The sequence below is a fragment of the Staurois parvus genome, unplaced genomic scaffold (genome assembly GCF_062004578.1).
Source record: "Staurois parvus isolate SC_StPar_1 unplaced genomic scaffold, SC_StPar_1.0 ptg000262l, whole genome shotgun sequence".
NCBI lineage: Eukaryota > Metazoa > Chordata > Amphibia > Anura > Ranidae > Staurois > Staurois parvus.
In genome coordinates this window covers 3,720,181-3,732,546 of record NW_028318058.1, presented here as the reverse complement: position 1 = coordinate 3,732,546, position 12,366 = coordinate 3,720,181, and positions in this window count along the sequence as shown.

Below are 12,366 nucleotides of genomic sequence, written 5' to 3'. Positions count from 1 at the left end.
CGCTCCCAAAAGGAGCCAATCCTTAATGGGGAGTGGGGGACAAGGCCTTAAAGCGGAATGTTTCCTTTTGGTTGGAGCTTCGCTTTAACTGGTAATTGCGTGGTCATGCAACGCTGTACCCAAATGAAAGTTATATAATTTTTTCACACAAATATAGATTTTTTTTTTATGTGGGATGTGGGAAAGATGTGGGAACTGACTAACCGTCTCCGACATCACCAGCGACACTAGTACAGTGATCAGTGATAATATTATACACAGTCACTGTACTAATGACACTGGTTGGGAAGAGGTTAACATCTCGGGGTAATCAAAGGCCTACATGTGTGCCTAACAAGTGTTAATATGTGTGTTATGTGCTGCTTTTCACTAAAGATCTATTTGTTCCTTCTCTCTGCTTTGCAGGGAGAAGAAACACACAGATTGTTCCCTCTGTACAGAGCCCTGTGTGTTTGTCAACACAGGGCTTTGGACTGTGATTGGATACAGCTGATCAGCAGGTCTCAGCCATGAATCATTGGCAGATAGCTGCTGACAAAATCCCACTATGTCCAATCAGAGTGGGAGATGGCGGGGGACGCGTGCACGTGCCCTGAACTCAGAAGCAACATACAGGTACAGGTAGGTTGATACACTATTAAATGTAGTATTTAAAACGCAACCAGTTTGACAACCTAAATTTGGATTGGTATCTGCTGCTTGCAGCCCTTTGTGCTGCAGAGTTCAGTGAGGCTGAGAGTCTAGCAGCTCAAGCAGTGCTGCGGTGCAAAAAGCTTGCTGATTGGATGTGAGAACAGAGTGAAAAGAGATGAGCTCATTGGTCTGCAGCTGCTCCTTTTACTATCCAGACATTGTCACGAGAGTGGGGAGAAAACTTGTAGGTTTGACTTAACTGCAGCAGAGAAAAAAAAAGGTCTTCTGTAAAACAGCTTCCATGTATTTCATTTGTGTATTTAGCTGTTTGTCTGGAGTTCAGCCTTAAACACATGATAAAACTGATGTCAAATATATCTGTGAAATAAAATAATAGAAAACTACAAAATATACCAGTGAAAACATGAATATTATGAAAGAAATCCACATTACATAAAATCCTCTGAGATAAGGATTTGAACACTTGCATATAAACAGTCATCAAGTCCTCTGAATAATTGTATAATGTGATTCTAGATATATGGACAGCTAAAAATAAGCATACAAATTCCATGGGGAATATTAATTTTAACGGCAATCAGTTTACATTGCCATGATATAGAGTATGAAACCCTTTAACAAATATATTACTTTGTAAAATGTGAAGAATGTTTTAATTGAAGTAAGTCAGAATAGGGTAAAGTTAGGCCGATGCCAAAATATTTCTTTATCAAAGTGGGGGCATATGGTGGAATCATTCTTCTTCTCAGAAATCTAGCCATACCTTTGGAATTATTTATATACACACATTTAGTAGGGGACATAAGGGTTAGATAATTCCAGCAAAATGTTATCAACAATTAGTAAAATGCTATGTTCAGATTTACCATTTTTTTTGTTCACTTAATTTTTATTAAGAGTTTTCAAGATTTACCATTTTCTAATAAATCTTTATACCTGTAAAATTTGACTATGTCTCTTGTTAGCTACTAACAGTTGTATTGAAATGCAAATGGAAACATTGGCAGTGGACTGACTTTTTCCATTGAGCATTTTATTTTGGAAAGTGGTGTTTGCAATGGAAAATAGGATGATTCAAATGTAACGTATGTATATAAGGAATACATTTGTGCATTGAGCCTATTGAATCTAATAGAAGCCTATTTTGGTCATTCTGGTGATCTGTGACAGTTCACTTTTAACATTGTCCATATATTACCATGGAGCAAAACTACTTTATATTTGTGTATGCATGAAGGTTCACATTAAAACTGCTTAAAGTGGTAGTAAACTCAGAATTTAACATGTTCTGCCTTATAATTCTTACTATTAATTATATAGTGTATGTTGCTGTTTCTACATTTGTGCTAACCTTTTCCGTTCCCTTGCAATCAAGGCTGGAGCACTTGAATGACGTCACTGATGAATGTGCATATGCTAAATTGCCAAAAGTATTGGGGCGCCTGCCTTTACACGCACATGAGCTTTATTGGTATCCCAGTCTTAGTCTGTAGGGTTCAATATTGAGTTGGCCCACCCTTTGCAGGTATAACAGCTTCAACTTTTCTTGGAAGGCTGTCCACAAAGATTAGGAGTGTGTCTATAGGAATGTTTGACCATGCTTCTAGAAGTGCATTTGTGAGGTCGGGTGCTGATGACAGACAAGAAGGCCTGGCTTGCAGTCTCCATTCTAATTCATTCCAAAGGTGTTCTATCAGGTTGAAGTCAGGACTCTTTGCAGTCCAGTCAAGTTCCTCCACCCCAAACTCACTCATCCATGTCTTTACGGACCTTACTTTGTGCACTGGTGCACAGTCATGTTGGAATAGGAAGGGGAACTCCTCCCACAAATTTGAGAGCATGAAGTTGTCCAAAATGTCCTCGTATTCTGATGCCTTAAAGAGTTCCCTTCACTGGAACTAAGGGGCTACGCCCAACCCCTCAAAAACAACCCACACCATAATCCCCCCTCCACCAAACTTTACACTCACTTGGCACAAAGCATTCAGGCAAGTACCGTTCTCCTGGCAACCGCCAAACCCAGACAGATCCATCGGATTGCCAGAGAAGTGTGATTCATCACTCCAGAGAACACACCTACACTGCTCTAGAGTCCAGTGGTGGTATGCTTTACACTACTGCATCCAACAGTTTGCATTGCACTTGGGAACGTAAGGTTTGGATGCAGCTGCTTGGTCATGGAAACCCATTCCATGAAGCTCTCTATGCACTGTTGTTGTGCTAATCTGAAGGCCACACAAAGTTTGGAGGTCTTTAGCTATTGACTCTGCAGACAGTTGGTGACTTCTGTGCACTGTGAGCTTCAGCATGCGCTGACCCCGCTATGTCATTTTATGTGGCTTACCACTTTGTGGCTGAGTTGCTGTTGTTTCCAGTTGCTTCCACTTTGTTATAATACCACTAACAGTTGACTGTGGAATATTAATATTAGGTAGCAAGTAAATTTCACAAATGGAAATGCACAGGTGGCAACCTATCAAGGTATTACGCTTGAATTCACTGAGCTCCTGAGAGCGACCCATTCTTTCACAAATATTTGTAGAAGCAGTCTGCATGCCTAGGTGCTTGATTTTATACACCCGTGGCAATACAGGTGATTGGAACACCTGAATCCAATGATTTGTAGGGGTGTCCCAATATGTTTGGCAATATACAGTTGCAAGAAAAAGTATGTGAACCCCTTGGGATTACGTGGAGTTTTGCATGAATTGGGCATAAAATGTGCTCTGAACGTCATCTAAGTCACAACAATAGAAGAACACAGTCTGCTGAACATAATACTACACAAACATTAGATGTTACCATGGTTTAATTGCACATAACATGTAAACATTCACAGTGCAGGGAGGAAAAAGTATGTGAGGCCCTAGCTTAATGACTTCTCCCAGAGCTAATTGGAGCCAGGAGTGAGCCAACCTTGACTCCAATCAGTGTGATGATATTGGATGTGTTGCTGACAGCTGTCCTGCCCTTAAAAAACACACACCTGTTTTGTGTTTACTGGTTTCAAGAAGCACTGTCTGATGTGAACCATGCCTCGCAGAAAAGAGCTCTCAGAAGACCTACGATCAAGAATTGTTGACTTGCATGAAGCTGGAAAGGGTTACAAAAGTATCTCCAAAAGCCTTGATGTTCATGTGTCCATGGTAAGACAGACTGTCTACAAATGGAGAAAGTTTAGCACTGTTGCTACTCTCCCTAGGCGTGGTCGTCCTGTAAAAATGACTGCAAGAGCACAGCGCAGAATGCTGCATGAGGTAAAGAAGAATCCCAGAGTGTCAGCTAAAGACCTACAGAAATCTCTGGCACATGCTAACATTTTTGTTGACACATCTACAATAAGGAAAACATTAAACAAGAATGGAGTACATGGGAGGACACCACGGAGGAAGCCATTGCTGTCCAAAAAGAATATTGCAGCACGTTTGAAGTTTGCAAAACAGCACCTGGATGTTCCACAGCACTACTGGCAAAATATACTGTGGACAGATGAAACCAAGATTGAGTTGTTTGGGAAGAACACACAACACTATGTGTGGAGAAAAAAAGGCACAGCACACCACATCAAAACCTCATCCCCACTGTAAAACATGGCAGAGGGAGCATCATGGTTTGGGGCTGCTTTGCTGCCTCAGGGCCTGGACGGATTGTTGTCATTGATGGGAAAATGAATTCCAGAGTTTATCAAGACATTTTGCAGGAAAACGTACGACCATCTGTCCGCCAACTGAAGCTCCGCAGAGGATGGGTGATGCAACTGGACAATGACCCAAAGCATACAAGTAATTCAACAAAACAATGGCTGCAACAGCACAGAATACGCCTTCTGGAGTGGCCCAGTCAGAGTCCTGACCTCAACCCGATTGAAATGCTGTGGCATGACCTTAAGAAAGCGATTCACACCAGACATCCCAAGAATATTGCTACACTTAAACAGTTTGGTGAAGAGGAGTGGTCCAAAATGACTCCAGATCGTTGTGCAGGTCTGATCTGCAACTACAGGAAACGTTTGGTTGAGGTTATTGCTGCCAAAGGAGGGTCAACCAGTTATTAAGTCCAAAGGTTCACATACTTTTTCCTCCCTGCACTGTGAATGTTTACATGTTATGTGCAATTAAACCATGGCAACATCTAATGTTTGTGTAGTATTATGTTCAGCAGACTGTGTTCTTCTATTGTTGTGATTTAGATGACGTTCAGAGCACATTTTATGCCCAATTCATGCAAAACTCCACGTAATCCCAAGGGGTTCACATACTTTTTCTTGCAACTGTAGTGTATCTTTGGATATGTACGGCATGTACTGTGTGCTGTTAGTCTGTTATGGCCGATGACATGCCTCCGTCATGCAATCTCTGTGGCATTGCATTGCAATACTGTAAGAGTACAGTATAAAATTCTTTATTTATAAATAAATTACTGATGCACCCTGTAGTTACCAATAGTGTGCATCATTGCCACCATGTGGCAACACCAATTGCATCGTTGCCACCATGCGTCTCATGCTCCCCTCCTTCAATATAAGTAAGCCCTGTCTATTCAAGGCTTATCATAAATGAAATCTTGGGTTGAGGGTGGGTTTAGCTTAACAACAGCAAGCTGCTGCTCTCCTGAGATGACAGTGAACAGTGTAAGATGTGTGGGATGTGGTGCACAGAAGGCTCCTGTAAGCCAGTCTTGCTTATGAATGAATTAAGGCAGCACCCCATTCCAAGGCACATCCGATACTATATTTTAACCTAGGATAAAATATAAAATAATTTCCTCCATATTCATGCATTTCTGCTCTATGCAGGCCTTAATTATGGGTGGGTCTAAGCTGAAGTGGGCAACATGTAGTGTGACATTACCTCAGCTTTTTCAGGCCTTCACCCAGGCTGTTAAAAGTGGATTGACCTGTCAGTCAAGAATCTAATCTGCTCGGATCTCAGGATCTCATCAGATCCTTGAATGACAGCTCCACTTTGCTCTGCATGGCCTGGGGGGAAGGCCTGAAAAAGATGAGGTGAGATCACTTTGGCTTAGCCCCACCCCAGAATGGGCTATGCTAAAGAAAAAGAGGAAGAAAAGTCACCTGACACACTTTACAGTTAAGGAAAAAAGGGTACTTATTAATAAATTATTAACGTATCCCCCATGTGGTTTAAGGACTGCTTGTATGCCCAAATATTAAAATGTAGCGCTATTGTCAGGCTTAATAATCACTTCATCAGAAAATGATCATTGGGGGACACTAGACCATTTTGCTGCTTTAAAGAAGGTTTCATTATTTTAGAGATGAGCGAATCGAACATGACGAAGTGGAATTCGTTCCGAAGATTTGGAAAAATTCTATTCGCGACGAATCCGAAGATTAGCAAACTTCGGATGCACGAATCGAATTTTCCCAAAAATGGCGGTGACATGTGTGGCGACGGAGAAAATGGACAGAGAAGTTGGGGCGGGGATCTCTGGGAAGGCGCGCAGACAAGGCACGCTGACCCATAATGCATTCATGACATGTGATCGCATTAGCCAATCAGCAGCCAGCCAGCACTGTGTAATGGTGGAGCTATAAATCGCGGCCATCTTAGAATTCTCCATTAGCCTCCGGTCATTCAAGAGAGACAGACCTGTGTGTATTAAGGGACAGAGTTAGGGCCACAGAGACTTTAGGGCCACAGAATCGTTACTCAGGGACACAGAATCGTTACTCAGGGACACAGAATCGTTACTCAGGGACACAGAATCGTTACTTAGGGCCACAGCTATCAAAGAATCGAAAATTTAAAGTGACATACACCCTTTTTTTTTGGTGGCTGTCGTGCACAGTTGGTGCTGCAGTTTGCCGATTGTGCAAAATAAACTGACTTTCTGCTTCACAACCACTATTGTACGTTCAAAGAGTTAAATCCATTTACACGCCGGCTGGCGGTAATATTTTTTGGGTGATTAGTGCATTCCAGTGACACAAACGTACAGTTTCCAGCCAACGGCAAGCTGCAATTGACCGATTGTGTACAATAAACTGACTTTCTGCTTCACAACCACTATTGTACGTTCAAAGAGTTAGATCCATTTACACGCCGGGTGGCGGTAATATTTTTTGGGTGATTAGTGCATTCCAGTGACATAAACGTACAGTTTCCAGCCAACGGCAAGCTGCAATTGACCGATTGTGTACAATAAACTGACTTTCTGCTTCACAACCACTATTGTACATTCAAAGAGTTAGATCCATTTACACGCCGGCTGGCGGTAATATTTTTTGGGTGATTAGTGCATTCCAGTGACATAAACGTACAGTTTCCAGCCAACGGCAAGCTGCAATTGACCGATTGTGCTAAATAAACTGACTTTCTGCTTCACAACCACTATTGTACGTTCAAAGAGTTAAATCCATTTACACGCCGGCTGGCGGTAATATTTTTTGGGTGATTAGTGCATTCCAGTGACAGAAACCTACAGTTTCCAGCCAACGGCAAGCTGCAATTGACCGATTGTGTACAGTAAACTGACTTTCTGCTTCACAACCACTATTGTACGTTCAAAGAGTTAAATCCATTTACACGCCGGCTGGCGGTAATATTTTTTGGGTGATTAGTGCATTCCAGTGACCTAAACGTACAGTTTCCAGCCAACGGCAAGCTGCAATTGACCGATTGTGTACAATAAACTGACTTTCTGCTTCACAACCACTATTGTACGTTCAAAGAGTTAAATCCATATACACGCCGGGTGGCGGTAATATTTTTTGGGTGATTAGTGCATTCCAGTGACATAAACGTACAGTTTACAGCCAACGGCAAGCTGCAATTGACCGATTGTGCTAAATAAACTGACTTTCTGCTTCACAACCACTATTGTACGTTCAAAGAGTTAAATCCGGTTTTATTTTTGGGGTGCTTATTGAATTAAAGAGTATGTCAGACAACACGCAGAGGAGTGGCAGAGGAGGCAATGTTTCAGGAGCGAGTAGACGTGGCAGCAGAGGAAGGGGTCGAGGCAGCACTAGTCGCAGCCAGAGGCCAGTGCTCCCGGTGTCATCCAGCGGTCGTGTCTCCACCGACAACCCTGCCGTCATCGATTGGTTGACTCGGTCGTCTTCCTCTTCCCAGGTCACCTCTGACACCTACAGCCAACGGTCGGTGGGTACGTCAGACACAACCGTTAGTTGGCATGGCCCGGGAGCAAGCCCACTGAAATCACGTGTCCTCGACCTGCCCCTGTCCTTTGGTGTTCCCTCACCAAGCGAAGTATCGCATGCTGTGGGCTCAGCCCCACTGTACAGTGAGGAAGAGCTAACAGAGGGCGGTCAGGAACGGGGGGAGACATCCGCCTCTTAAGCAGCCAGGCGAAGAAGTACTGGCGAGGAGAGTGGCTCGGTAGCCGGTCTAGAGACAGGTCTGTCTCCTGACCCACACGCAGCCGAGGGGGCTAGTAGTGACGCGGAGACCCTAATTGATGATGATGAGGCTGATCGCACTTGGCAGCCTCGTCGTCATCAGGCTATTGCTTCCGCATCATCAGGAGAAGAGGGTGCCAGCTTGCCAGCGAGCAAAACAGTCGGTGGGTTGCCCAGGAGGCAGCAGGGTCGCAGCAGTGTCAATGGAGCCAAACGGCCACGGAGTAGAGCACCAGCTCCACTGCAGCCTACCACCACGGCCAGTAGTGGTGCCGGTGTGCACGGAGGAAGTAGCAGTCAGCCAGTGAGGAGTAGCGGGGGCAAAGTTTCCTACTCGGCGGTGTGGCAATTTTTCGTCAAGCCGCCCGAGGAAGTAAACGTAGCCGTATGTCGACTATGTGGCCAGAAAGTCAAGCGTGGCCAGGGGGCCAATGTTGGGACTGCAGCGTTGCGTCAGCATATGCAGCGTCGCCATTCGGTGGCCTGGGAAAACCGTGATAAAGATACGGCGGTTCTGCCTGCCCCAGCCCCCGCTCCATCACCCGCTCCGTTACTTGCTCCGTCACCCGACGTCAATCGCCCTCTATCAGCCAGTCAAGGCTCCAACACCTCTGCTGAGGGGAGTTGTCGCTCGTTGGCATCTTCCGCTCGTTCAGATGCTCCTTCTCCTGCTACTCCTCTTCACGGATTCCGTCAGCAGTCTTTCTTGGAATCCGTTTCCAAGAGACAACAGTTTGCGAGCACGCACCCGACGGTGCAGAAGCTGAACGTCCTCCTGTCCAAGTTGCTGGTGCTGCAGTCCCTCCCTTTCCAAGTGGTGGACTCAGCACCTTTCCGAGAAATGATGGCTTGTGCCGAGCCGCGGTGGAGAGTGCCAAGCCGGCATTTCTTCGCCAAAAAGGCAGTGCCAGCCCTGCATTCACATGTAGAAGAGATGGTGGGCCAGTCTTTGAGCATGTCGGTCTCTGCCAAAGTGCACGGCAGCGCCGACGTGTGGAGCTGTAACTACGGTCAGGGACAGTACATGTCATTTACGGCCCACTGGGTGAACGTGGTGCCGGCACAGCCGCACCAGCAACTTGGACAGGTCACGCCGCTTTTGCCTCCACGTTTGCACGTCCTTGGTCCAGCAAAGATGTCCGCCTCTACCACCTCTTCTTCCGCCGTGTCCTCAGCCGCCACCCCCGTGCCAAGTCCCATTACCCGACTGGCATATCACATGTGCAGGGCGCAACGGTGTCACGCTGTGCTGCACCTGGTATGCCTTGGCGAACGTAGTCACACAGGGGAGGAACTTCTGAGTGTAATGAACAGAGAAATCGACAGATGGCTGTCTCTGAAAATCGGAACCATGTTGACCGACAACGGAAAGAACATGGTGTCTGCTCTGCGTCAAGGAAGGTTGTGCCATGCGCCATGCATGGCTCACGTGTTCAATCTGGTTGTCAAGCGGTTCCTAAAATCCACCATCCCACTGCAAGACATCCTTAAAATGTCACGTAAACTTTACATGCATTTCAGCCATTCCTACACCGCAAAGCACACCCTCCTTGAGCTGCAGCGGCAGAACGGAATTGCACAGCATCGCCTGATCTGCGACGTTGCAACAAGGTGGAATTCAACCCTACATATGTTAGACCGCCTTTACGAACAGCGAAAGGCCATCACCGATTTCCTGATGTTACAAGCGGATAAAGGTACTCCCCTGTGTAACTTAGATGTCAGCCATTGGCAGCTCATGCGTGACACCTGCCGCTTGCTCAGGCCCTTTGAGGAGGCCACGCTATTCGTGAGTCGGCAGGACTATGGGATGAACGACGTCATTCCTCTGTTGCACGTCCTGGAACAAATGCTGTTAACAATGGCTGGTCAGGGTGCGGTAGACGTGGCGCACAGATCTCAACGCCACATGACCCCTGTGGGGGCAGGACAGGAAGAAGAGGAGGAGGTAGAGGAGGACATTGGTGCTCAGGAATTATTGAGTGAAATGGGTGGTTTTTCCACTCAGCGGACAAGAGTGGAGGAGCAGGAGCATCTGGTAGAGGAGGAGGAGGAGACAGAGGACCCAGACGCACCGTGGCAGTATGCTGTGGAGATGGAGGCAGGGAGTCCCTCGCATTCCTTGGCACAAATGGCCCATAGCATGCTCGGTTGCTTGCGTAGCGACAGCCGAATAATAACCATCAGACAGAGGGATGACTTTTGGCTGTCCACCTTGTTGGACCCTCGCTACCGTTCAAAAATGGTGGCCTTTTTCACACCTGCTGAGAGGGAGGCCAAAATAAAGTACTATAAAAACCACCTATGTAGTCAGTTGGTCTCTGCCTTTCTGCGCCAACGTCCATCCTCAGACACTGTGGGCCCTGTGCGCTTGCGTTCCGCTGCCATGGCAGCAGGGGAGGGGTGGGGTGGTAGGAGCAGTGGCAGCTCCACCAGCAGCGGCTGCCTCAGTCTGCAGTCGATGATGAGTAGCTTTCTTCACCAGCGCAGTGAGGAAACTACTAACCAGCCGCAGCAGCAGCAGCATCAGGTGGACCTGGAGCAGGACCTCAAACAACAGGCGTGGGCCTACTTGGACAGCACCCTGCCAACCGAGGTAGACAATCCCCTTGACTACTGGGCAATGAAACTTGACCTTTGGCCCCAACTAGCTGAATTTGCCCTTGAAAGGCTGTCATGCCCGGCCAGTAGCGTGGCATCGGAGCGCGTGTTTAGTGCGGCAGGAGGTATTGTAACTCCGCGGAGGACACGACTGTCCACCCAAAGTGTGGAGAGACTCACGTTTGTGAAAATGAATCAGGCGTGGATTAGTCTGGATTTCAAACCACCAGTTCCTGACACAACTGACTAAATCCGCCATGAATCATGCCCCAAGCATGTTATTAGGGACAAATGGAAGACCTCCACCTGATCCGTACATTTGTATATATATTTTATTGAGAGGCTGCTGGTCGGCCGACTCATGTTTTGCACATTTTTAATGACTTATACTCTGCAGGTCGGGCCCCTCATGAATTGGGGTTTTTAAATTATTTATACTTCGCTGGACGACCGTCACATGAATTGAACCTTTTTAATGACTTATACTCTGCTGGTCGGGCCCCTCATGAATTGGTGTTTTTAAATTATTTATACGTCGCTGGACGACTGTCACATGAATTTCAACTTTTTAATTATTTATAGTCGACCAGTTCCAGACCGATGGAATAGCAATTTTTTTAAATATTTATTTGACACGTGTTGTCCATCTCATCAATGAGGTGGACTGTTTATTTATTGGCCACGGTTTGGCCCCCTCCTGTTTCTTACATTGTTAACTTGTTGTATCAGTCACGGTTTGGCCACATGTTTGGTTGTCTTGTTAAGATTTTCTGTAATGTACACAGTTACGCTTGACTTGTCGACTTTCCACAATCTACTAAGGTATAGCATCGCATCAAAGTTTTTTTTTTTTGTCTAAACCATTTCTTATAATTAGAGATGAGCGAATTATTCAAAAATTCGATTCGGCTGATTCGCCGAATTTGCGGAATAAATTCGATTCGATGCGAATTTATTCGCTGCGAATTTAACTTATTAAAAGGGTTTCTAGGCTTCAGAGAGCCTTTATATTAGTGCAGAACACTGTACCTTTAATTTAAATGCCCTTGGAGTCTGCTGGGGAAGAGAAATAATACTGTCAGTCAGTATGACATGCAGATGAGTGCCGTCGATCTTAGAATCACCGCACACTTCACTCATTTGGGCAGTCACAGGGCACGATGAAGAAGATGAAGAAGAAGAAGAAGATGAAGAAGAAGAAGATGAAGAAGAAGAAGAAGATGAAGAAGATGAAGAAGATGAAGAAGAAGAAGAAGATGAAGAAGAAGAAGAAGAAGATGAAGAAGAAGAAGAAGATGAAGAAGATGAAGAAGAAGATGATGAAGAAGATGATGATGAAGAAGATGATGAAGAAGAAGATGATGAAGAAGAAGATGATGAAGAAGAAGAAGATGAAGAAGAAGAAGAAGAAGCAGAAGATGAAGAAGAAGAAGATGAAGAAGAAGATGAAGAAGAAGAAGATGAAGAAGAAGAAGAAGAAGATGAGGATGAGGAAGAAGAAGAAGAGGATGAGGATGAAGAAGAAGAAGATGAGGATGAGGAAGAAGAAGAAGAAGAAGAAGATGAGGATGAAGAAGAAGAAGAAGAAGAAGAAGATGAGGATGAAGAAGAAGAAGAAGAAGATGAGGATGAAGAAGAAGAAGAAGAAGAAGATGATGATGAAGAAGATGATGAAGAAGAAGATGATGAAGAAGAAGAAGATGAAGAAGAAGAAGATGAAGAAGAAG